This window comes from Euprymna scolopes, chromosome 37 (assembly GCF_053919585.1).
Source record: "Euprymna scolopes isolate OS-2025 chromosome 37, ASM5391958v1, whole genome shotgun sequence".
In the NCBI taxonomy this organism is placed as follows: Eukaryota; Metazoa; Mollusca; class Cephalopoda; order Sepiida; family Sepiolidae; genus Euprymna; species Euprymna scolopes.
In genome coordinates this window covers 78099309-78126004 of record NC_136518.1, presented here as the reverse complement: position 1 = coordinate 78126004, position 26696 = coordinate 78099309, and the positions used below count along the sequence as shown (strand labels likewise).

Genomic DNA, 26696 nt, shown 5'->3' with positions numbered 1-26696 from the left:
CTGATGATAGAGCAGCTACCCCCAGTAGTTTGATGCCATGATGCGTGAGGTTGTTAACACAGATTTTTACATCAGAATTTTCCTTCTAGATAGATGACCTGGCAAAGTCTGCGGCTTCATCATACTGAGAGGGGTAACACTGCACCTGGGTTCTAAACTAAATATTTCTGAGCCATCACCAGGAAAAATATAAAGAAATCAAATTTTTTTTTTTATCACTGGAGTCACCACTTATCAAGGCCCGAAGGCCACTCAAGGATAAGAGTTAATGAATATAAGATGATAGTGTAGTAATCACTAATGATGTAAATTGGGTAGAATTTGATTATTTATGGGAACGGCTTGACAGGAACTTGTTTACATTGGATTTGGGGGCTATCATGTTGTATTCAACTGAGAAGCAGGTCAGCAGAACAGTGTCCCGAAGGCGGGCAGTTCTGGGAAAGAAACCATGTTCATGGAATCTGCATTTAGATTTAGGCACAGATAAAGAGTGGAGAAAATCATATAGTGGTTGTAGCTAGTCGAGCGTTTTTGTGAATGTCTGGCAAGGGGGAGGGATCATAGATTGGAGTTCAGTCGAGCACTTGCCATGAAAATAGCAACAGAGCAGAGACATCTCCTCTGTGGAAAACGAAAAAGGCATCACCTAGGTTTCGAAGCCAGTTTTGAACTCTATCAAGAACGAATTACTATTGCATCTGTAAAATACTTCCTCGTGGCACACTATGAGGGCAGAAAACTTACACAGCAAAACATTCAAAGTTATAATTGTTGTGGTGTCCACCTTATGGATAACAACAGACTTTTGCCCTTACCATTGTTTTATTTATAACTTGAAAATTGCGATGTAGTTTAAGAATATGTAGCAGTTATTACATTTTCTTTTGCAAAAGTTTATACTTACACAAGAAGGGTGAATTATCCAATCAGAACACTTTGTCTCAGTGATGGGCAGATTTGAACATCCCCCCCCGATTCCAGTACAATCATTGATTCCATTGTAAATTTTTAATTCCAATACAAGTATATGTACCGTGATCCTTACATTTTAACTCTGACCCAACAAGTCGTATGCAGAGACGATCGCAAAGGAAAGAAATTCTACTCAAGTTTTTTTCAGTTAAAACGAAAGGCATTTATTAATGGTTGTTTTATCACCCAACCACGGACACATAATTTTCCAAGCCAACAACAATATGGGTGCATCTCTGCGTTTCTTTCGGGTCAGTTACCGGTTTTCCAGTCCACAGTTAGAACTAGCACTTTTCTTTCCACTGCTATGTCTGCAGCTCACCCAACGGCAGTCATTTGACTACATTTTATTAAAAGTTTGGATTGCATCGGGTTTTAAAAGTTCCTCTTGCACCAATATATGTTTCAAAGTCACTGTCGCCGCCACCTGGTTTCAAATGTCTCAATGCTTTTTTCTTCCCTTGCTGTGACGTCATCTCACACCACGTCTTAGGCATTTGCATACGTGAGCTGCCACACTTCAATTCCTTTTCAATCTAAACATATATAGTCGTATAACTATGTATGAGATATATGACTATATATGACATATATAGTCGTATGACTATATATGACAACTGTTGTTGTTTTGGTTTTTTTAATTTAATATGACTATAATTTAATTTAATATGACTATAATTTAATTTAATTTAATATGACATATATAGTCGTATGACTATATATGACAACTGTTGTTGTTTGGGTTTTTTTAATTTTTGGATTACTTCATAAACCCATGTAACAGGTGTATATATTTTCGCAATTGAAAAAAAGTACACTTGTAGAATTGCATATTGGTCTATAGATTTTAGTTTTAAAATCAATAAATATTTATCATTAGTACCAATAATGGAAGATTTTGTTTTAAACATAAAATAATTAAAACACACACACACACACACACAAAAAAAAAAAAAAAAAACACAAAGCAAAACAATTAAAACAATCATTTTTGGTATCAGAAAATAGGCACAAAATTTTCCGATTTCAATACCTTAAATTTTTTTAATTTTTTTATTCTCAATTCTGATTAATTGTCCCAACACTACTTTGTATATTGTTTTCCTACTTTTTCACTAGTAAGAGTATTTAGATGTCAATATACGGCCATGTTTCATTCTTACCCCAAACAAAGACTTGACACGCGCAAGAAAAGCAGACTCAAGATGTAACCAAGTGTATGGATGCACACAGCGACTCTTTATGCTTTTGTATTTCTGTAACGTAGTCGTCACATGTCATAACTGGGGACCCACATGTTGTATGCAGACAGTCACAAGGAAACAAAGACAGGGAAAGAATTTGACTCACTTTTTTTTTCAGTTGAAACAACAGACATTTATTTACAGGTACTTCCAGAATAATGCCTTGTCTCTTGTTTAAAAGTCTTCGCGTATGCTAATGTGTTTAACAAGACTGTTATATCAAACACGTGGTACTCTGTCTTTATCCGGCCATGTCTATTTCTGTTCTCTCGTCTCGAGTACCTGCTTCTCTGAACACTATCTCTGCTGTCACTTCAATATGCTTAACAAGATTCTAACGTGTCGAACATATGGTACTATATCTTTATCAGACCATGTTTAAGACATGTGTTTCCCTATTTCTCTCCGGTCACGCGTGTAACATGTCTGTTTCTGTTCTCTCAGGTCTCAAATCCTCTACGTCTCAAATGCCTGCTTTTACGAACAAGCGTTTTCTTTTTTATCTCTGCTGTGACGTCATATCGTGCAACCAGCTTGGTCATTTGCATATGGCTGCTGCTGCTGACCCAGCGTCAGTAGCTCTGTTACATTTCTTCTTTTTTTTCTTCTTCTTACCAAACAAAGTCTAAAGCTTACATTAACTCTCATCACAACAAACACAAATGGTGATTAGGGAGATCTATCTCCGAAACTCTAGAAAGAGTTTATGCACAAAAAAACAAAAACAAAGACAACAACTTTATATGGATGAGGGAGGAGTCCCTTAACTCTCCGGGATCATGGGCACACTGCATTATAAGAATAACCTGGCTGCTCCTAATTCCTCTCCAGGTTTCAGAGCCCATACAACACTTGGTATTATTATATGGTCATCCATTTTAGTACTGACCAGGCTCAATGTCACCTAACGTCGGTGATGCAACGGGAACTAACATGTCAGTGTGATTGTACCGTATAACTTTATACAGAGAGAGAAATTTGATTAATAACTATTGATTAAAAGCAAGGCCGATAGCCATTAGTTGTGTGCTCTCGTGTAATGAATGAATGCGTGAATGTAGGATTGACATGAAATTCTTAAAGATAAACTAAAATGACCGAAAAATGGGCTGAAATGACTTAAATAAAAAGTAAATGACTTAGAATGACTTTAATGAACTTAAGAATAAATTGAACGATCTTAAGAATGACCTTAATGCTTAAAAAATAATTGGAATCCTTCAAAAACAACTTGAACGATCTGGAAAATGACTTGAATGGCTTTGAGACTGACTGGTTGTATAGTAGGTGATCATTTTACATTAAATTAATACAGAAAAGTGATCCCCCACTTTATATCACAAAGTTACAAACATAAGTACAGCATGTAGTAAAAGAAGATACTACACTTTGATCTTGGCCAAAAGGCCAAGAAAAGGGTATTTATTTGCTCCCCCACCGAGCAAATTAGGCACAAGGCCGATTTTTTATGTGAGGAGTGAAGGGGAAATGGGGACCAACTCCTCGGGGAGTAGGGGAGCTGGATAGTGACAATTGGTATGAAGGGTTACCCCTACATTGACCAAGGTCTTATATGTGGGGTTGCCCCCACATATGGTCTTTGCTTGCAGTATCTACACTTTGATCTTGGCCAAAAGGCCAAGAAAAGCTTAAAAAGCTAAAAGCAGCATCTATTAACAATAGACATTTGATCTTAACCAAAAAGGCCAAGCACAAAAGTGTTACGGACAAACCGACCGACCGACGGACCAACGGAGTGATTTATAGTCGCTTGCGTGCGACTAGTAAGGCATAGGTTCAAAGAAACATTAATCATGTACATATTTATGTTGTGTTACTGATTGTAATCACGTCTTAATGGTATTGAGCAAGGGGACAGAAAAAGAAAGAAAAAAACAATGCTATAAAGGTCAACTGAATATCTGTATATAAAAGTGAGGAGGACACTGGCATGACACCAACACCAAAGCAGCAATTCATCTAATCAGTGATCTTGTCTATTCTGTTGGTGGCAGACAATGGCGATTATAGATTGAACTGTGTAGCCAAATACGATGGAAATGAAAGAAGAAATCGAGAGAAAAAAAATTATATATATACTAGCAAAAGTACCCGTCGTTGACTGGGTTCAAAAACAGCCAACAGAAAATGGACTGATTTATGAAAGTATGATAGGTTATGAAAAGGAAGGGTTGTAAAGAGATAGCTTCGAATTTGGGGGTATCAAAACCAAAGAAAAATATGATGAAAGTAAAAATAAAATAGATAAACTCCATAATTTATTATACCATACCTGTTCACACTGAAACACTTATCACAATATTCTGTGGATCTATATTACAAACCGTGTTAAACTTTGTGAGATATTTCCATTCTATGGAGGTCAGGTGCGAACGAACACCCCATAATTTTATTATACCATATTTCTTCAAACTGAAATATAATTATCAAAGTATACTTACGCAGATTGATATGAAAAGTCTTTATTAAAGTTTGTGCCTATTTCCATTCTATGGAGGCCAGGCGCGAACGCAGAACACACAATTTTATTATACCATCCCTATTTAAGTTAAAACATACTTATCAAAGTATTATTATGTACATCTATATCAAAAACACTTGTTAACGTTTTTTTTTTTTTTTTTTTTTTTTTTATTTCCATACTTTGTGGACCAGGCGCGTACGCAGACCCCACAATTTTAATGAATCATCATTATGCCAGATCAAACATACCCATTCCTGTATCTCGATACATCTATCAAATGTGATCAGTTTTTTATAATAGTCAACCATATAAGAGCCTATTCGTGACCAGACACACACACAGACGTTCAGCTTTTTATATATATATATATATATATATATGTATATATATAATATAAAGCTGAATGTCTTTGTGTGTGTGGTCACGAATAGGCTCTTATATGGTTGACTATTATAAAAAACCGATTACATATAATGATAGAAAGTATGGAAATAAAAAATTTAAAAATAAAAAAAAAAAACGTTTACAAGTGTTTCTGATATAGATGTACATAAGAATACTTTGATAAGTATGTTTTAACTTAAATAGGGATGGTATAATAAAATTGTGGGGTCTGCGTTCGCGCCTGGCCTCCATAGAATGGAAATAGGCACAAACTTTAATAGACTTTTCATATCTATCTGCGTAAGTATACTTTGATAATTATGTTTCAGTTTGAAGAAATATGGTATAATAAAATTATGGGGTGTTCGTTCGCGCCTGACCTCCATAGAATGGAAATATGTCACAAAATTTAACAAGGTTTTTTAATATAGATCCACAGAATATTATGCAAAGTGTTTCAGTGTGAACAGGTATGGTATAATGAATTATGGGGTTTATCTATTCTATTTTTACTTTCATCATATTTTGCTTTGGTTTTGATACCCCCAAATTCGAAGCTATCTCTTTACAACCCTTCCTTTTTATAACCTATCATACTTTCATAAATCAGAGTCCATTTTCTGTTGGCTGTTTTTGAACCCAGTCAACGACGGGTACTTTTGCTAGTATATATATGTATATAATGTGTGTGTGTGTGTGTGTGTGCGCGCGCCTCTTTTTTTTTTTTTTTTTTTTTTTTTTTTAAGTATCACTGTTACAGGAGCACACAAAAAACACTTGTCTAGCTGAAACCACTGTCAATAATTTTCCCCACTCTTTATCTGTGCCTAAACCAAAACGTAGAGTTCATAAACCAAGCTTTTTGTTTAGAACTGCACACCTGTGGAACTTTCTTCCGTTTACTTGCTTTCCAGCTAACTACAATATGGTCATCTTCAAGTCCAATGTAAACAAGTTCTTGATGAGCCGTTCCCCTTAAGTAATCCAATTTACCAAATTTCCACTACTAACGATTACTACGATATTGTCCCATTGACTACTATACACTCATTACCCCTTATTCTTGAGTAGCCTCTAGGCCTTGATAAGCGGTGAGTTCTATGTAAAAAAAAAAAAAAAAATACCAGGTTAAAATATCCAAAAGTAAAAAAAAAACAATTGAATTTTAACAAAGTTGTTCATCATGCTCAACAAAAAGAGCAGGGTATTATTTTATTCAATTTAGGTAAACAAAAGTCACTGCAATAAATTTACTGTTTCGGTCTTAAAAGACATCGTCAGGTGATAAAAAAAAACTCTGGTCTTACTTGAGACCAGTAAAAAAAAATGACGATGTCTTTTTAAGATTGAAACAGTAAATTTATTGCAGTGACTTATGGGAATTTTGTTTACCTAAATTGAATAAAATAATATTTTGCTCTAATCATTAAGCACTATCAACAACCTCATAGAAATTCAATGGTTTTTTACTTTTGAACATTGTTTACCTAGTATATATATATGTCAATTAAAGGGTTCCGTTTGAAATTCCATGCAGATTCTCAGGTTCAACAGAAAGATTCTACATATATATATATATATATATATAGTAGTAGCTTAGTGCATTAGTATCATTCAAGATACATGTTCTAGCTTTGCAAATTTTGTATCTTCAAGGGTGTGAATTTTCTTCTCATTACTGCTGTCTATAAAAAGCAAAATGCCAATAAGTATTTAAAAAAAAAAAAAAGAAGAAAAAAAAAACAACACCATTGTGCTAACAGTTTTTGTTTTAATATTTGACTTCATATTGCAAATACTATTTTTTATCTTTTTTTTTCTAAAAAGCAAAATTGTAAACCTGGCTATATTTAAAATTATTTCTGATAAGCAATGTATCTCCGCACGGGCAATGCCGGGTGACGATAGTGAGTTGTAAATCACTTGACAATTATTGTGGCCATACAATTATTTCTTTTAATTACTTCTAAGATCAAGACAGTAAAAAGAAAGAAAAGTAAGGCGATTATTTTAATAAATTCAATTAAATGTTCATTTGGATATGATTACACTGAAAGAATTATTGCGCAACAAATTATTGCAACTAAATGAGTCTTGCATTTCTAAATTTTTTAGAGGAGGATCGATCGTTTGGATACTTTGGATTACCGTTCTTATCTTGAGTTTTACTTTCACAATGTTTTGGCCGATGTAACCTCTGATTTTCTTCAAGTGTATCTTGTTGAACTCAGGGAATCTTTTTGTCAAACTCTGGGATTTGCATGGAATTTGGAAACAGAATCCTTTATTTAATCCACGGGGTTTCGTCAGTCATGACTAGATACAGTAGAACCCCAGAATACAGCATTAAAAATTAGTAACAAAATACAGTACAATATATAATACCCATGTATATAATCAAATAAGGTTATAAATACTACCCTAAAGCGGGGCAAATACCGTAACCAGGGCCAAGAAAAAACATTGTATTCCACATTGTAACCTGAAAAAAACGTATCCCAGGGCCACCGTATCCCGGGGTATTACTGTAATTTGAAATTGTATTTTTGAAGGTTGTCTGCACTGAAGATTGTTCTTTAATCTCCAGAAATGTGTAACTTTCTAAGTGAATTGCTTATGACTTCTTACCAGTCGGGGATGATTGAACGAGAGCATGCTACATCCTGCCTAAGAGTGACAGACTAGTGGCAGATGCACCAGTCCAGATATGGCAACAATACTCCCTGCATAGGCAAATTGTGGCATTGTAAAGATATAGGATGCTCTCTAGTCTAAGTAATTTTCTAGGACAATAGAGGGAAACCACCTTCTTTGCAGCAGCCTTGGCAATATCCTCAATGTATGTTCCAATTCATGTTGGCTGTGAATGTTAGGAGTTTGAAAAATGAGCTCTCAGGTAAGGTGTTATTTGTCATGGCACTCAGTGATTGAGAAGTTTTTTGTAGTTATTAAAGGAAAGAAGCTTAGTCTTAGTAGCATTAAATGTTACCATCCATGATTACTATCAACAACAGCAACAACAGCAACACTTGGCTATTTAATAGTTTGAATCTGTCTTTGTTTTATAAGGTCAGTGCTGATTGGTGCAAGCATTCAATTCTCTTTCTGGCTTATTCAATCAGAGACCATCTTTCAAGCAATCTGAGCATGTGACAGAGTTGATAAAAGGGGTTACTTCCTCTTTTCTTGGTCAGGACGACACGGTATCGACAACAGCTCAACATGGCTTGAACCAACCCAGAAACTCTCTTGGGGGCGCAACAAAATTCTTCCAGGCATTTGGCTCTGAATTGAATTCCGACAAGGAGATAAATAATCCACCCAGGCTACTGCTGGACCTTGACTCCAACAGCTTGACTTCTAACATCGGAATTTTTTTTGCTCCAATTTCATTTAGTATGGTCCCAAATCTTGGAATCAAATTCCTTTTTGGTCTTAAATGCATTTTCTATCCTAGAAATACATTTCTAATTAACTTTTTGAATTATAGGTGGACATTCTACATCATGCTCTCAAAATGGAAAGTCTTTAACTGTAGCAGCCACAATTACAGACAACCATATCACTAGCATCGACAGTTTACGGGGTTTATAAGCTCAGTATTGATTGGTGCAAACATTCAACTTCCCTTCTGGTTCACCCAATCAGGGACCATCTCTCAAGTGAGCTGAGCATGTGACAGTTGATAAAAGGGGTTAACACACGGCTACTTCATTTTCTTTGGTTAGCGTATGAAGAATCCCAAGTAAATATAAGGATTTCATAATTTGATGCTGGACAGACAACCCTTAATTATCCTCTTAATAACCGTTTCATAATAATTCTTGAAGGGGAAAATGTTATAAGTTTAAATTACATTTGTCCCCCGATCCCTTTAGCAGTGTTTATTCCAAAAACCCATAGCAGTAATAAAATGCCATAGGTTATTCCCCTGGACCAGAAGAAGTGATTTCGCCGTTATAACACTGTACAAGAACCACAGCAGGTGTATCCTTTTTTAGTTAATAAAACCTCTATTAAAATATATTTTCACTTACTGCTTTTCACTGTTTGTCTTTTTCTTTAGGTGTTATGATTTAAAAAAAAAAAAAAAAAAAAAAAATCAGTTCAGTTAAAAGTATCTAAAAGTGTCACGGTCTGTTGTCACAAATCTCTAACAACTTCCTGGTCGAACAACTTCCTGGTCGAACAACTCAGACAAATATACAGCTCGTGAAATCAGACACTTGAACTATATCTCACAATTTAAGTCTGATATATGCAGTACGTCAAAGGAAAAAACAATACCATTGCTGATACCCTGCCCAGATTCGATGTCAGCACATTGGAAGACTGCCCACTCAGCCAGGACTTGATAGCAGAGGCTCAGGAATCTGGCGCATCCTTCCCTGAAGTCTTAACCAACACATCCTTGCAACCGTCCATTTCAGAGCCCGCCGACGTCCAGCTGTCCATTCCAGAGTCCGTCGACGTCCAGCTACTTGTTCCAGAGCCCACTGGTGTCTAGCTACCTGTTCCAGAGCCCATTGACTGATCCTGTCTCACTTATCCTGAATATACAAATTTACCATTTCGTTTCTCACTAAATAAAAAACGATATTCATCGTCTTTAAACGAATATCAGTGTTTGTCATTCTTCTTTGCTACTGACGTTAAACTTTCGCTTTTGTAGTTGTACAGTCGATTGGCACCTCCACACCTCTCGACTCGCTGCAACAAAAGCACCAAAACTAACATAAAATGCAACAATATGAATCAAAATCAACTGCTTTTCATTTTTATGAATCTTATTTTCATTTTGTATCGTTGTCGTTAGTGGATTTTCTCCAAAACACCATGGAACCCAATCTATTTTGATAATTATGTTACGTTCATTTTGTTACAAATTTTCATTCTTTACGAGGTGCCTTTAAGTTTCCAAACTTTTTTTTTTTGAACAGGCATTTGAAATTGTCATAGACTCTTGAAAATTCAGTATGTTATTGCTATACATCTTATGAGATGACCGACCAATCTTTACGATTTTTGGTTCATATGAACAGCTATAGCAGGAATTGGAATATACCCTACTAAAGCCCGATTGTCACAGCTGGTTAATTTTAAAAATGCAATCTTGGCGTGAGGACACTTTAGAAGAACGATATACAATAAAATTCTGTTCTAAACTTGGAAAAATGATACAGAAACGTATGGAATCCTTCAGACTATTTTGTACCACCTTGTATGAATCGAGCATTAGTTTTTGAGTGGCATAAGAGATTCAAGAAAGGCAGGGAGTCTATGAGGGATGATGAGAGGTGTGGGAGGAGTAAGGAAGTCAGAACACCAGAGTTAATTGGCCAAATAAAGAATTTCATGGATAAGGACTGTCGTGTGTCCATAGAGACAATAAGTGTACAATTTGATGTCACAATGGGAACTGTACACACATTCAAGAGGAACTGAAGATGTGGAAAATTTGCACACAGTTTTTCCCAAGGGTGCTCAGAGAAGATCAAAAAGGAAGATGTTATCATGACAGCAGAGAGATGATTGAGCTGATCAATTCATATCCTGCAGTTCTTGATGCTCTGATGATCTGCGATCAAAGCTGGATCTACTGCGATGACACGGAGACTAAGAGTCAGAGTTCTTAGTGGAATCATGCTGGTTCTTTCAGGCCCAAGAAGGACAGACAGAGCAAATGCACCCAGAAACTTATGATGATCCTTTTGTTTTTGACAGCACGGACATGATCGACATGCACAGGGTTCCCACTGGACCGACAGTCAGCAAGAAATACTATGTTGAGGTTTTAAGCAAGTTCAAGAAGAGATTCCGTCGGAAGAGACTAGCACTTTTCAAATCGGGTCAGTGGCATTTCCACCAAGACAATGCACCAGTCCACAACTCCATCTTTGTCACAGACGATTTGACCAAGATGTGTTAAAAAGCATGTGTGTTACCTATCTATTTTCTGTTTAACTGTTTATTTAATGCTTTTTAATGGTCTTATTTAGCACTTTTTATTTAATGGGCCAGGACTTGTCTAGTCTGCGTGTATGTATGTGTGTCAGAACATATAGTTCACAATACATTTATAACGACATGTTTCTGCTGCTCCTCTTGGAGGGGATTCACCAACATCTTGGGGAGCTGGATTCTGTTTAGGAAACGCTTCAAGACACACACAAGATGCTGCATGTTATATATATAAAGGCTTCATTCAGTCTTGACAGACTATGGATACTCACTGTAAGGGTGACTCGTGCGCATGAAATTTTTGTGGTAGGAGTTGTGCAATCTCCAACTACATCTCTCCTGAGTCGACATTTTTGCATACCATATGACATTGTTGAATATCATATGACATTGTTGAATACCAGTGACAAGTGGAGGTTCAGGACGACTGGAAACAATCTCGAGATAAGCGGAGAGCACATAGAGCACCTAGAATTTCCAAATCGTCACCCATCTGGTTCTAGCCAGGCTTAACGTTGCTTAAACTTCGGTGATCTGATGGGAACTCGTGTGTCAACGTGATTATGTCGTACAACTCTTTATTTACTCCCAGGCGTTTCTTCACAGCAGAACTGGAGTGAACAACGATCTCTGGCTTGGGTTTTTCTTTGTCTCCATTTTGAGACTGTTGCTCCCCTCGTGGGGAGACTTGTTTAGCATATCCTGTCTCTTTGGAATCTCAAAACCAACTCCTATGCTTGCGCAAACCGGAACACGTCAGATCCGGTCCCCTTTTGCATACCTTCCAGTGTAACTCAACGGTCACCCAGTTTGATACATGTCACAACACAACTCTTTGACCCTTTCTGCACCTGCATGCTTGCTCAACATATTGTTTCCCATGATTCAATCTGTTCACTGCGCTAGATAGATAGACAATTAGATCGATAGATAGATAGATAGATAGATAACTGAATAACTGCTTTATACTCGGCGTTGCCCGGCTAATACCTAATAGATGGGCATCAAGATAGTTCCTCATCCTCCCTATACTCCAGACCTTGCTCCCTGTGACTTTTGGTTATTCTCTAAGCTCAAGGAAAACCTTAGAGGGTGTAGTTATGAGACAATTGAGGTGATCAAAGAGGCTGTGACAAGGGTCGTTGACACGCTCACACAAGAGGACTTCCATAAGTTGTTGGAACGGTAAAACAAGTGCATTGCAGCTGGAGGAGATTACTTTGAAGGGGACTAACGTTTCATGAGTGTACCATGAAAATAAAAAAATTCTGGAAACTTATGAAGATACCTCGTAATTTTCTCATTCCTGGGCATTCATGATGAAACTTGTAACGAATGGATATTCGGAGAATTTCAGTACTTACTAAGTCAGTCCTGAGTATCGAAAGAAAATTTTGCGTCAATTCTGGAAATGGTTGAGGCTGTTTATGCTTTAAAAACCATGAAAAAATGTAAAAAGGCATGGTTATAGTTAAGGTGAAAAAAAAAGTTTTTCTTAAAAATGAATAAAAAGTTTAAAAAAAAAAAAAAATTTCATGAATGATTCTGGGTTAATTGTCGATACTTAGGACTGATTCAGTATCGATTAAGTATTAAAATCCTCTCTGGATACCGATTCCTTAAAATTACCTACAGCGATTTGAAGAATAATGCGTTTTGCGTTTAGGTTTTTAAAAAAAAGAAGAAAAAGAAAAAAAAGAGGAGGTGCTTTCTCCATTATTAGAGTGAAATTCAAAATATTAAATTTCAAGTAAAGATCAATGGTATGCTATTAATTGTTGTGTCGCAGTAATGAACATACCCAAAAATTACGAAAATCGATAGAGTAGAAAATTATTGGATGAAAAGTTTTCGAAAACAATTAGCAGAAATTGAGTTTTATTAAACAGAGCGAATCGTGAGAGAGAGAGAGAGAGAGAGAGAGAGAGAGAGAGAGAGAGAGAGACAGACAGACAGACAGACAGACAGACAGAATCGTAACAAGAGGAGGTGGTTATTTTGTAAAAACTTTGAAAATCTTGGGCCAATTTAGCAAAACCTAATTTTCGCTGATTGTCTAAGAAAACTGTTTTCTTACATTAATAATTAATTTTCTACGTTATCGCTTTTCATAATTTTGGGATATGTTCAATACTGTGACATGGCAATTAAGTAGATACCATTGTTTTTACTTGAAATTTAATATTTCGAATTTCGCTCCAATAACAAAGAAACACAAAAACAGAAAATATCTTGAACAATTGCAGGGAAACCCTGAGAACTACTAATAAAGGTCTACTTTTACTTTTAAGTCGTGTCGTTGCAAAGCGAAGCTCGTAATAATACGCAAACATAGCAGCTGTGTTTTGGTGCGTTTGCAGTAAAAACGTAAAATGGAACAAGTTGTATGTAGTCGGCGTAAAAGCCACAGCAGGTGCGACCGTTAAGTTCTTAAGATGCGCCTTTTGAGGGCAATGAAATAAACCTGGATCCAAAACTAGTTATATATAACATTTTAAAAATATGCAAATATCATAAGTCCACATAGAAGAAAGTCAATTATACTGTGTCCGTAAATTTACGGACAAATTACAAAGCACGTTGACTGTAGTCGCTCGAAGTCATAATAATTGCCATAACTTCATTCACATTTTCTCTTTATTAATTATTCTTACTATTATTATTATTGTGTATGTCCTTATTTAAAATTAAACCTATTAAAAAAAATTAAATTGCAGAAATATCCTCGTGATACTTACCCGTCATGAAAATCACGAAGATGTCATATTCCAAAAATCATAAATTGATATCTTAGGTTTTATATATATATATATATATATATATATATAGACACAACCCGGAAGAAAAACGGATATAAGAGATTTTCTCTGATCTCAATTTAGAGCCGGTGTTAATGTACAGGGTAACCCGGATATAAGAAACCATGGTATAGTATAACCCAGATATAAAATAGTTTACGTGCATAATAATTCTCTTATATCCGGGTTACATTGTGCGCGTGCGTATATATACACACACACACGCTTGTTTAGCCACACTGATGATGAGCTGTGAAACAAAACAGCGAAACACTGTTTCGCCGAAACAGTACTGTATGTGGATTAGCGATTTTAATATAGCCATTAGACGGCTATGTAGTGAGAATTGAGTTGTTACCCGTTTATTTATGAAACATGGCGGATCAAAATATAACGTCCCGCTTTGTCATAAAATTTCATTTTCTTACATATACAAAAAGAAAACTATCTGATTAATTTCTGTGATTTTTCGAATAGGATATTTTCGTTCCGTGACGGACACGTTACATCACTACATCATAAAGTTTATTTTAACCATTTTTCTGTCCTTTTGTTTTGCAAATATATTTAATTCTAAATGACCGCCCCCCCCTTTTTTTTTAAATATCCAAGTCAACAGTTATTATACTTCAATAGAAAGAAGTTTTAAAATTAAAATACAAGAAACGAAAAAAAAAAATGAATTATGTTTCGGAATTTTCGCGGTGGACTTGATTATGTTGAAAACCTCTTACCTTGTCTAAGTGTGTGTGTTTTGTTTTTTTTTTAATCCAAATTTCGGAATCTTCATGCCAAACTCTGGAACGTGTATAGAATTTTCAATTAAACCCTTTAAGAGGTAGATTGTCTTCATTCCGTCAACCATAACGGGGTAAACGTGCTAGTTTTATGTCATTCTTAAATTATTATTATTATTATTATTATTATTATTATTATTATTCCTAGTAAGGACTGAACCTTCAACCTCCAGAAGACTGTCACTTAGCACTGATTATTAGCGTTTTTAACCGTTACGCAGTGTTCCCCCCGGCTCTGGTATGAATGTGGGGAGCCTAATCCGGTCTTAGATATGTAATATTACTACGAGGTGCGGGCAAAAAATGAATGGCCAATCCTCAAATGTAAAAACATTTTCACTCCTCCCTTCAATTGAAAATTCACCAAATTTCAATAAATCAACCAATTTTAATGACATTTTCAGTATTTAATATTTAACGATCACAGGATATAATGAAGCCATTTTTTTTTTTTTTTTTTTTTTTAACGATAGTGAAAATGTATATACGGCACAATCACGCTGACACACCGGTTCTCACCAGATTACCGAAGTTAAGCAACGTTGAAGCAGGCCAGTACCAGATGGGTGACCATTTGGGACAGCGAGGCGCGAGCTCCGCCCCCCCCCCCCCGGCTCCGCTGCTGTATGTACCGCGAGGTAAAATATCAGGTTGGGAAACTAGCGCGGTCTATCCTTCTCTGGAGGGTAGATGGGACTCTCTCTTAAGCCGTCTAGTGATTGATGGCGTCACGGTAAAAAAAAAAAAAAAAAAAAAAAAAAAAAAAAATTATATATATATATATATATATATATATATATATATATATATATATATATATATATACCCTTGATAGCCCTGGCGAAACATCAAGTATTCAGCTACCGAAAAGATTTGAATTACACTACAAACTCGTGTAGTAAGTTTAATCTCGGCTACGGCCGCGCTGGATGGATGGAAAATGTATTAGTTTGCGTAAACAAAAAACACCTTTACTAAGTTATATTTTAAAATGGAATAAAAAAAAAAACAAAAAAAAACGGGGTTTGTATTACTGTACAGTGTACAGTAATACAAACCCCGTTTTTTTTTTTTTTTTTTTTTTCGAATCTGTGTACACAGATTCGAAAAAATTGTCAAAAAACAAATATATAACAAATAAATGTTATCAAAGGCAAGATAAATTACTTTTCTACCAAACTGGATATAATTTTCGTTTTTTTTTTTTTTATTCAATTTAACATGTTTATTCAGCTCGAAAAGCATACAGTGTTTACCGATATATTGGAAAATTCAAAATCGCGGCCGACTCTCTCTTTAACACGGTAAGTTCGGAAAAATGTGTTATAAATAATAAACTAGACAAAATACTATTAAAAAACCACCGAATATATGTCAAGTTATGTCACGGTAACATATATTGAGCGAATTTCTAACAGTATTTTGTCTAGTTTATTATTTATTACACCTTTTTCCGAACTTACCGTGTTAAAGAGAGAGTCGGCCGCCATTTTGAATTTTCCAATATATCGGTAAACACTGTATGCTTTTCGAGCTGAATAAACATGTTAAATTTAATAAAAACACGAAAATTATATCCAGTTTGGTAGAAAAGTAATTTATCTTGCCTTTGATAACATTTATTTGTTATATATTTGTTTTTTGACAACTTTTTCGAATCTGTGTGTACAGTAATACGAACCCGAAGAGTAACTTTTCCGTTGGTAATATTTGTTTTATTTATTTATTAATTTTTTTAACCACTTTCTTTAAAAAATTTAATAAAAAAAAATTCTGTGGATTGTAAAATAAACACAATGTTGGTGTTTATTTTACAATCCACAGAATTTTTATTATTTTTTAAAATTTTTTAAAGAAAGTGGTTTAAAAAATAAATAAATAAATAAAACAAATATTACCAACGGAAAAGTTACTCTTCTACCTAGCAGGGTATGTTTTTCTGCTCGAAAGACAAGCAATGTCAACTGGTACGCAACCACAAGAGAGGGAAAAAAATGACCGCAATGTATTTGTTACGCGGCTATTTATTTATTTATTTTTTTTTTTTTTGTGGTCGCGTACCGGTTGACATTGCTTATTTTTCGATCCGAATAAACATTTTACAAGTAAAAACGCTAAAAACCTACCCAGCTAGGTAGAAGAGTAACTTATATTGCCTTTGGTAATATTTATTTATTCGAGTTTTTGTCCATTTTATCAAATCTCTGTAGATTGTAAAACAAATCCAAGGTTACATTGTAAGTGAGAACAGTAGTCCGAATAATTCAAATTTATTACACTTGTGCATTATTGTCATGGAACAACTTTTTTGCTTCATTTTGATTGGTTGGTTGTTTTTGTTTTACGGCATATCAACTCTTTTCAGGTTATTTAATGCCGAATCCAGTTATTTTGAAGAATTTTTTTTTAATATATATATATATATATATATATATATATATATATATATATATAGGTACTACCACTCTGGGTCAGAGTGGACGGTAGTGGACCTGGGAGCAATGGCAATTAAAGGGTGGCTCCACACTCCCCAGAGCCCGCAAGCTGGGGCCTCACCATCGGATATAGTTTAAGGTCATATCCAGGAACGTTTCATTTTGAAGAGCGCAAATAAGTGGAGTGGGGGGAGGGGGCAATTTCAGAACCGGAAGAATCTAAAACGTCAACAAATGTCAACAACAATACAATAAAAGAAAATAAACTTGTTTTTTCTCGATTAAGCCATGGTCATAAAAACCGTTAAACTACCCTGCAAGTTAGGAAATGCATAAAGCTGGGGAACACCACGATGTTTAGACAATACAGAACTCCGAAAATGTGACAGCGATGTTCATCAAACAGTTCTGAGGCAGCACGTTCAGGATTGCAGAACACAATACAAAAGAGATCGCCGGGTACATCTCCAAACAAATACGAGTTTGGTTTAGTGTGAATGAATGTGTGTCGTCGCAGGTTTGGTGTGTTCAGCCACAACAGCACAGGACAGGACGATTATCTCAAGATTTTATTGAATTAAAATATTATTATAGTTTATAGTTATTGTATTGTTTCTATTAACTTGCCTCCCCATGAGGGTAGAGTTAGACACAAGGTCGGTTTTTGATGCGGAGAAAATTCAGCGCCCCCTCCCAAAAGGGGCACTCTGGATAGGAACAAAAATTAAAATGATCCCAGTCGTGAAGGATTTCTCTTCCACTGACCGAGGAGAGAAAAGTTGAAGTGTAACATCAGAACAGATACTACACCGTGATCTTGTATATTTAGTTTAATAAACTAAGTTTATTGTTTATTGAAAAAATATACTTTAAAGCAAGAATGCAATAATCTGTAATTTACAATAACAACAAACTTAGGTATGAAGCCGAAAAAGCCCTAATAAGAATGAGGAGGAGCTGAGAGTTTTTCGATTGTCTACATATCCTGTCATTATTTTTAGTCAGTACCTTTCACCAGAATACCGCATTCAAACCGTGGAGATGGCCCTACTTAATAAATCCCTTCCCCCAAATAAATAAATAAACTAAATATGTGTGTGTGTGTGTGTGTGTGTGTGTGTGTGTGTGTGTGTACACACACATATGCGTGCGTGTATTTTTTTTTTTTTTACTCCATTGTGATCTTGGCCAGAAGGGCACATAATGTCAGTTATTGTATTGTTGTTCAGATTTTCCTCTCTTCAAAATGAAACCAAAACTGTTGTTCCGTGACAGTGCGTGCTGTGCTGTGCTGCTGCTGCTCTGCTGCACAAGTGCACAAATTTTTAGTGTTTTTTTGGCTGTTTGTTATTTTACTTTTTCACAATGTGTTGCATTTTATTTTGCCATTTCAAAAGGCTGCTGCTACTACTAAAAAGAAAAGAAAAAGAAAAGTAAGCTTGTTTACTTTTGAAATTCCGAGGAATGTAAGGTTGGGTTTTATCGGCAACAAATTGGTTTACTGTAAATTGTAAACCACGGTCCGTAACCGAGAAAAAGAAAAAAACAGTATCGTCTAATTTTGCTACAAGCGTTCTACGACTACTTAACTGTCGTAATGATTCACACAAAAAAAAAAACGAATATTGGTTCTTTTTCACTTTACTGAAACAGTCAAATAGAAACACGGTGACTGCAGCAACTTCAGTAATTGTGTTCAAATTTCAAACACCGAAATTAATATTTCATTTCTTATATTCAAAATTCAATCCCCCCCCTCCCCCAAAAAAAAACAATTACAGAAAAATCTTCACGGTGTACGTATCCGTCACGGTACGAAGATGCTATATTCCAAAGGAAAAAAAAAATCACGTAAATTAATCCAGTACTTTTCTTTTTATAAAGAAAAACATTTTTAAACGATTTAAAATGATTAATGAGAAATCAGTAGCATTACAAGGCTCATTTCGAAAGTTTGAATCATTGTGGACTTATCTGCCTTTGTTTCATTTTTTTTTTTTTTTTTTTTTCCCCGAGATGGCGACACGAGGCATTCCCCCTCTGCTTACACACAAAATTTGATTCACTTAGTTAAAGAGAAAAATACTTTTTACGTGTTTTGGAATATGACACAATCGTTCCGTGACGGGCACGTACAGGATAAAGATTTTTCTGTATTTTAATTAGGTTGAATTCAAAATAAGAGCCAAGGTTTCATATTAAAACTTGTGTGTAATTACAAACAAAATAGTTAATTGTTTCTATTAGCAATATAAATTATTTTTAAGCAAATTATGTAAAATTACCGCAAATATCGGTTCCGAGCAAAGTAACCTATCGACAGTTGATTAAGTACTTCCCGTGACTAGACAAGATGTCTGGCCTCTTATTACTTTACTCACAGCCAATAATTGCGATAACTTCGTGTGTTTATATCTTCTGTTAAATATATTTTAACGCAAATACGTCACAAATTAGGAAGTAAAGCGAAATAAATTGTGGTTCTCCTGTAGGAGACGTCTCCTTGAACTACTTTCGCTTTTTCTCGCTCACATGTCCCTACTCCGAATTCGTAGCAGCGGGCCGATATCAATGGCTTTTTTTTTCTACCAAAACGACCATTAATAATAATATATATATATATATATATATATATATATATATATATATATATATATATTAATGTTTAACAAATTTCAAACTGTTCTCATAACGTCGTTTGGGTAGATTGAACTTCCGACCAACTATAATCGGATCTTATCAAATGCGTGAACCTGGACGAAAATTTCGAACTCAACATGTTGTAATGTTCAAGAAGGGTTTTAGCGCAAGCGTCGCAATTTTGTGATTCTGAAAAAAAAAAAAAAAAAGAGTTTTTTCTAAAAACACTTATTTAATCCACGGAGGTAGATTATTCTCATTCTATCATCCATAAACGTGTAGAAGTGTTAATTTACGTAATTCTTAGTTATTGTTGTTTGTACCAAGAATTGAACCCTCAACCTCCAAAAGACTGTCAGGTACTTATGCACTTATTTCGCCGTGTTGAAATTATAACGTTATTATTTACAAAGCCATTCTTAACATGGGAATTGGAGGGGTATTTTGAAATTATTCTGTACTTTTACCTCACAATTTAATAATAATAATAATAAAAAGATATCGTAAGACTTGAATTTAACTTGAAAATACTATTTTTTTTTAATACCACGGTGACATAAGTGTATAAGCATCGTCATCGACTGTCACTTTAGTTCTATGCGTGTTAAAATCCTAAAAAAAAAAAAATAAATTACGGTACTTATGCAAAATACGGACCATGCTGAAATAACGTGATTATTTTAGAAACCAATTCGTAACATGTGGGAGAGGGGCTTTTCTTTCTTTTTTTCTTTTTTTTTTTCCATTTTAAAAAAGATCTGTACTTTCACCTAACAATTTAATAAATAAAAGATACTCTAAACATGTAAAAAAAATTTTTTTTGATGGATTCAACTTGAAAATCCTATTTAAAAATAGCATGGTCCGTAATTAATTCTCATAAGTACCAAGACAAATTATTTCTACTCAAAAGAATTTGTTTTAATTAAAATTATTTTATTCAGTTATGTAACAGTTTGTCAACAAAATCATTAGCTAAGAGCCGGGGGGGGGGTAGAAATCCTGGAATTAATGTTGGGAAAGTGATGTATGTGGTGTACTGGTGCCTATTTACTTGTCTCTCCACAAGTTCAGAGACACAAGGTCGTTTTTTTAATGTGGGAAAATCCAACTCCCCAAAAAGGGGGCACTGTGAATAAGAATAAAAATTGCCTCAATCTAGAAGGAGTTCTCCTCCATTGATCGAGCTCAAAAAAGGTGAAAGTGTAATATCAGATCAGATACTACACTTTGCTCTACTAGTTCCTAGCCTAAAAGGCCAAGACTTTTTGCTTACTTTTGTTTTGTTTTTTGTTTTTGTCAAAACCCTAAAATTAAAAGTGAAAGCTAAAAAATGTTTTAAAAACAAAACAAATATATGGCAGGGTGGTAAATGTCCGCGTCGAAGGTAAAACGCCAACAGACGAGAAGATAAGGACATGTTTTGGGCCTGGAAATGAATTATCAACTCATTTTTTTTTTAACATGTAAATTATTACTACAAATAAACGGACAAGAATAAATCGTACACGCACTCTCTTTCTTTCAACGGAATTCATAAAGCTAAAACAATCAACAAAATAGTAAAAACATTAAACAGTTGTTTGTTTGTTTGTTTGTTTGTTTTGTTTTTGTTGTTCTTTTCAGCTACAAGAAACTAAGAGCAGCATACCACTTTTCTTCGGCAAAATAATTAAGTAAACGCTCTGTAAAAAAAAAAAAAAATGTTACAAATCGCACGCGGTTCGCTCAAGAAAAAGAAACTTTCCTTTTTCTGTTGTGTTTACCAGAGAGAAAAATAAACGGGATTGACTTACGTAGATATGAGGGCAGAGAGGGTCACAAACAACGATGCAAGAATGGTAAGAAATGTTCCGTCGCGGACACGAGCAATTATTCCTTCACGCAACTCGCAGGAAGTGGACGGCTGCTAGCTTTTTTGACGTCACTGCTGACGTCACAGATTTCGGGCACTTGTCACACGCGAACACACACACACACACACACACACACACACACACACACACGCTTTCATCCATCAAAAAACAAAACAAATTCATAAAATCGTCCCAAGCCCAAATCTACATAACTTCATTTCAAACCAACACGTTCTTTTCCCCTTTTACACACGATATATATATATATATATATATATATATATATATATATATATATATATATATATATATAATTTGAGATTGCTATTTTCCAAAGGTAGGGTAACCAGTGAAATATAACGAGGTTCATACAAGAGTGCTCAATACAGAAGTAGAGCAGGTCAGGTTACATTTGTCTTTACATAAACAGTAATTTGTTGCTACACAGTCATGGGCATGTTTCGGTCTACTAGTAACTAGAGACCTCATCAACATCGCAGCAACCCTTATTCTCGAAACGGTTTAGAATTCCGTTTTCGAAAAAAAGGGTTGTTGCCTGATGAGGTCTCTAGTTAGTAAATACTAGTCGACCGAAACATGCTCATGACTGTGTAGCAACAAACTACTGCTTATGTAAAGACAAATATATATATATATATATATATATATATATATATATATATATATATATATATATACTAGCAGGGAGACCCGACGTTGCCGGGGATTGAATGATGATTCACAAATATTTCACACTCCTATATTTTTATTGTCATCAAAATCCGTGAAATCGCCCGGGAGGAAGCTTCACATGCCTCCATGCAGTAACTTAGTCCAAAATATATGTTAATCTTATTGCACTCTAGAGCACCTACTGTTTCTTTTATAAAATTATTTTATATACATATCTTTCCAGTTAACAAAAAAAAAAAAAAACATTAAAAAATTTACGTGCGTGGGTTGAACCTACAGACCACGCGTCATACAAAAGAAATAAAATTAAATAAATAAAAACACGTAAATATTCATGTCTTATAAAATTATTTGCAGTTAATTAAAAAAAAAATCAAGAAATTTACCTGCAGAGTTTGAACCTACAGATCACGTCAGGCAAAAAAAAAAAAAAAAAAAAAAATGCTATCAACTTATCCACAGTAGAATTTTCACGGTCCATTATTCTATCATTGTTGCTAAGCGACGACATGGAAAAAATGGCTTTACCGATGATAGATAAATTAAAATAACGGTTTCGATTATCGGGGGTATTCTAAGACAAAACTTAACTAAGATCACTCCCAGACTTATACACTAAAGTTCTGTAAATTTTACCGAAAATCAGTTCCGCCATTTCGGAGTCTATAAGTAATGAACTCACACACACAGACAAAGTTGCATTTATATAATTGTAAATATATATATATATATCAGAAACGTAATCTATATATATATAAAAGTGAACGTGTCTCTGTGTGTATCTGTGTGTCTGTGTACATTTCCCTATGCAATAACTCTGTCAATTTTTAGTCTACAGACTTGAAATTTGATATACAGGGTACTGAGATTTGGGAAAATCGATGTGATCGGTTTTTGGCCAGAAATCTGGCGATTAAGGGGTCAAAGTTCAACAATTTTGGGTCTACGCACTTGAAATTTTAGATATAGGTTCCTTGGACATGGATCTAACTTAATAACTTGATTTGAGCCCAAAACAATACATTTTAAGGGGTCATAATAGGGGTCAAAGTTTTAAAAAATTTTACCTCTGTGATCTCTTCCAAATTACTCAGACAATTTCTGGTCTAAATATTTGAAATTTTACATAAAGGGTATTCAGAGATAGGACAAGCTTTTTCATCAGTTTGGGTCGAAAATTTTTAGTTACCAATATATAAATGTATGTATATCTGTCTGTTTGCATGTCTGCCTTAAACTTTCAATAGAGGCGACGAATTTTATCAAGATCAGTATCGTTTTAAAGTTCGACCTTTCATACGACAAATATCGAAAAATTGGCTAAAAACATTAATATCTTCCCCTTCAACTAGGCACTTTTCTACAGGGAGTGGGTCACTTTTTTCGCCGATATTTTTGTAAGTTATCCTCTCCTGTAGATTGTCTAGCCTTAATTTTAAAAAATGTCGCTTCCGGATTGGTGGTGGTCGTAACAGCATAAACGTTAGGTTTTACCCTGTTCTTTTCCTCCTTTGTGGTATGGGTTCGAACCTGCCTTCCTACTACGCCTTTTTTTTTTTTGCTCGACATACACATCCAAAAACCCGGGCAACGCCGGGCTGAAATGCTAGTATATATATATATATATATATATATATATATATATATATATATATAAGAATATAAATTCATCACTCGCCTGAAAATGACTCATGGAAGTCGTAAACGTTCACAGCCATGGCAAATTTTTTTTTACACTCAAACAGAATGTTCAAATATAGGCCCACCAAATAGAAAAAACGGAGAAGAAAAACAAACAGGAATTATCTCTGCTGTTCAACGAAACAGCCACACACACACACACACACACACACACACACACACACACACACACATATATGGTGGTTTAAGAAATTTTGTGGCGGCGATGAGAGTCTTGAAGATAATAAGTGCAGTGGATGTTGACAACAATCAATTAAGAGCTTTAGTCGCAGCCAATCCATGCACAACTTTTTGAGAACTTGCTTCTGAATTATACGTACTGCATAAGATGATTTGCAACCACTTGAGAGCGATTGGAAGGACGAAAAAACTTGATAAATGGATGCTTCACAAATTGATGGACAACCAAAAGAAACGCGATTTTGAAGTGTCATCTTCCCTTCTTTTATGCAATAAAAATGACCCTTTTCTCAACCAGGTTGTGACTTGCAATGAAAAGTGGGTTCTTTATGACAACTAGAGATACTCATCTCAGTGGTTAGATGCTGACAAAGCACCGCGACACTTCCCGAAGCCAGAGTTGCACCAAAAGAAGGTCATGCTGACTGTTTGGTGGTCTGCGACGAATCTAATCCATTACTGTTTTTTGAATGCAGATGAAACCATTATGGTAAAGAAGTTCTGTCAACAAATGGGTGAAATGCATCAGAAACAACAACATCTGGCATTAGTCAACAGAAAAGGCCCAATTCTCCTCCATGACAATGCCCGACCATATGTTGCTAAACCGACTCTACAGAAGTTGAACGAACTTGCCTCATCCTCCATACTCTCCAAACCTCTCACCTACCGACTACCACTTTTTCAAGTATCTCAACAACTTTCTGCGTAAGAAATGCTTCAAAAAGCTAAGCGATATCAAAAACGTCTTCAGTTACTTCATCGCCACGAGAACACAAGATTCTTATGTTACTGGCATGAATGCACTTGTTTTGCGTTGGCAAATTTGTGTTGATTCTGATGGTGTTTATTTCAATCAATAAATTTTTGTTTGAGCCAAGATATGTTCATCTGAATTTAAAAGTTAAAAATCACAAAAACTTTCATGTTAACCTGATATATTACTATATATACATATATATATAACAAATAAATGACAAAAATCTATATTCCAAATTTCAAGATGTTGACCATCTTACAATTTATTCCTTTAAGCCCATTGACATTCATAATTCTCGACAGCACCTGTTTTGTAATGCAAAATCATTCATTTTCAGTTTTCTCAATAACTGCACCTTGGAATCTTTTGAAATTTTGCACAAACATTAAACATGATATAAGTAAAAAAGTAACAGAACGGATTTTCTGGGAAAACTCCGAATGCCCCCTAGGTGTGCCTTTCGTGTTAAAATGGCTAAAATTGACACTTTTGTGTTTATTAAAACAAAAATTGATGCCTTCGATTTTTCTAAAACCTGTTGAAAAGTTGTAACTAACTGATTTCTATATAATTTTATTTGTCTATACTTTACGATAACTCTTGGGTGTGCCCCAGGGGCTCTTTTAGGGCTAATAAAAACACTCCATTTTTTGGACTATTTGTCCAAAATTTTCTGTGTATGTCTATTTAGCAGTTTTGCATGGTGCTGAACTCAAATTAAAAAAAAATATGTTATGGCCTTGGGGGCTTTGGGGGCTAACTTGGGATGGGGGCAAATGATGGACTTCTTTTTTTGCACGGCGCAGAACTCAAATTTACATATGTTAAGACCTAAAACTGTACTGTTTGTTCATTTTCACCAGGATTTGACGTCCCCTGGGGACTTTTGGGGGGGTGGGGGGGGGGGAGCAACTCCTGACCATATTTTTTTTTTATGCTTCGTTCGCTGTGCACTCATGGGGGACCATGCATGCTTCACTTGTTTTTTATGGAAATCGCTCCAGACAATGCATGAAACCACTTAATGCAACAAACTAACAAGAAAGAAAGATATTATAGCAAAGACAGCAGATACCTATTGACCTTAGTCTTGAAAAGGCTAAGGTTAAAAGTAAGAGGAAAACCGTGAGCAGGAAGAAAGTTCCACAAGCTTGCATTTCTGGGAAAGAAGCTACTGGAATAGAAAGCTGTATTACATTGAAGTATCGAAACAGTGAATTAATGGAGACCACTAAACCAACAAGTAAAACGAGCTGGAACAAAGGAAGCAGGGAATAGATCAGACAAGTCAGAAGAACACATACCATGATAGTATTTATAGAAAAGACTGAGATTAGCACCATCACGTCTTTGAGAGAGCGGTCGCAGAGAAGAAGAATGAGTGGGACCAATTAAATTGCAGATACGTTTCTGCATCAAGAACTCTCAAATGGGACAGAGATTCACCAGCCCAAATATTACAACAATACTCCATACATGGTTTGATAGTAGGTTTAGATAGATAGAGAATAGTCTCAAGTGTGAGAAAGTGTTTAGAATCATATAGAGAAATTACTTTATGAGAAGCAGAAGGAGCAATGGATCTAATATATATGAACTCCAAGAAAGATTTGATGGGAAAGAAAGACCAACAAGTTTCAGAGTCGATTTTTCCACAAGAGCAGAGCCATCTATGAGAATCTCAGGAAGAAAAGGGGCACACCTACTCTTGAATTGGAAGCCATGTTTAATTTTAGAAGCGTTTCTGAGGGATAGTTATTCTATACAAGTCATGGAGATGAAGAATT

At 35.1% G+C, this 26696-nt stretch overlaps 1 protein-coding gene across 3 annotated transcripts in view; it reads right to left on the bottom strand.

Moving 5' to 3' along the window:
• LOC145261236 (uncharacterized) overlaps positions 1-21628 on the bottom strand; it is a 175207-nt gene extending 153579 nt beyond the window's left edge. For 2 of the 3 annotated variants that reach the window (XM_080119605.1, XM_080119608.1), the window contains exon 1: positions 21516-21628. The gene's annotated coding sequence lies outside the window, so the exon portion shown is untranslated. Of the gene's footprint in view, positions 1-14581; positions 14706-21515 lie in introns of those variants that run through there. The other variant, XM_080119607.1, reaches the window with a different exon arrangement.
• Between the last annotated feature and the right edge of the window lie 5068 nt (positions 21629-26696).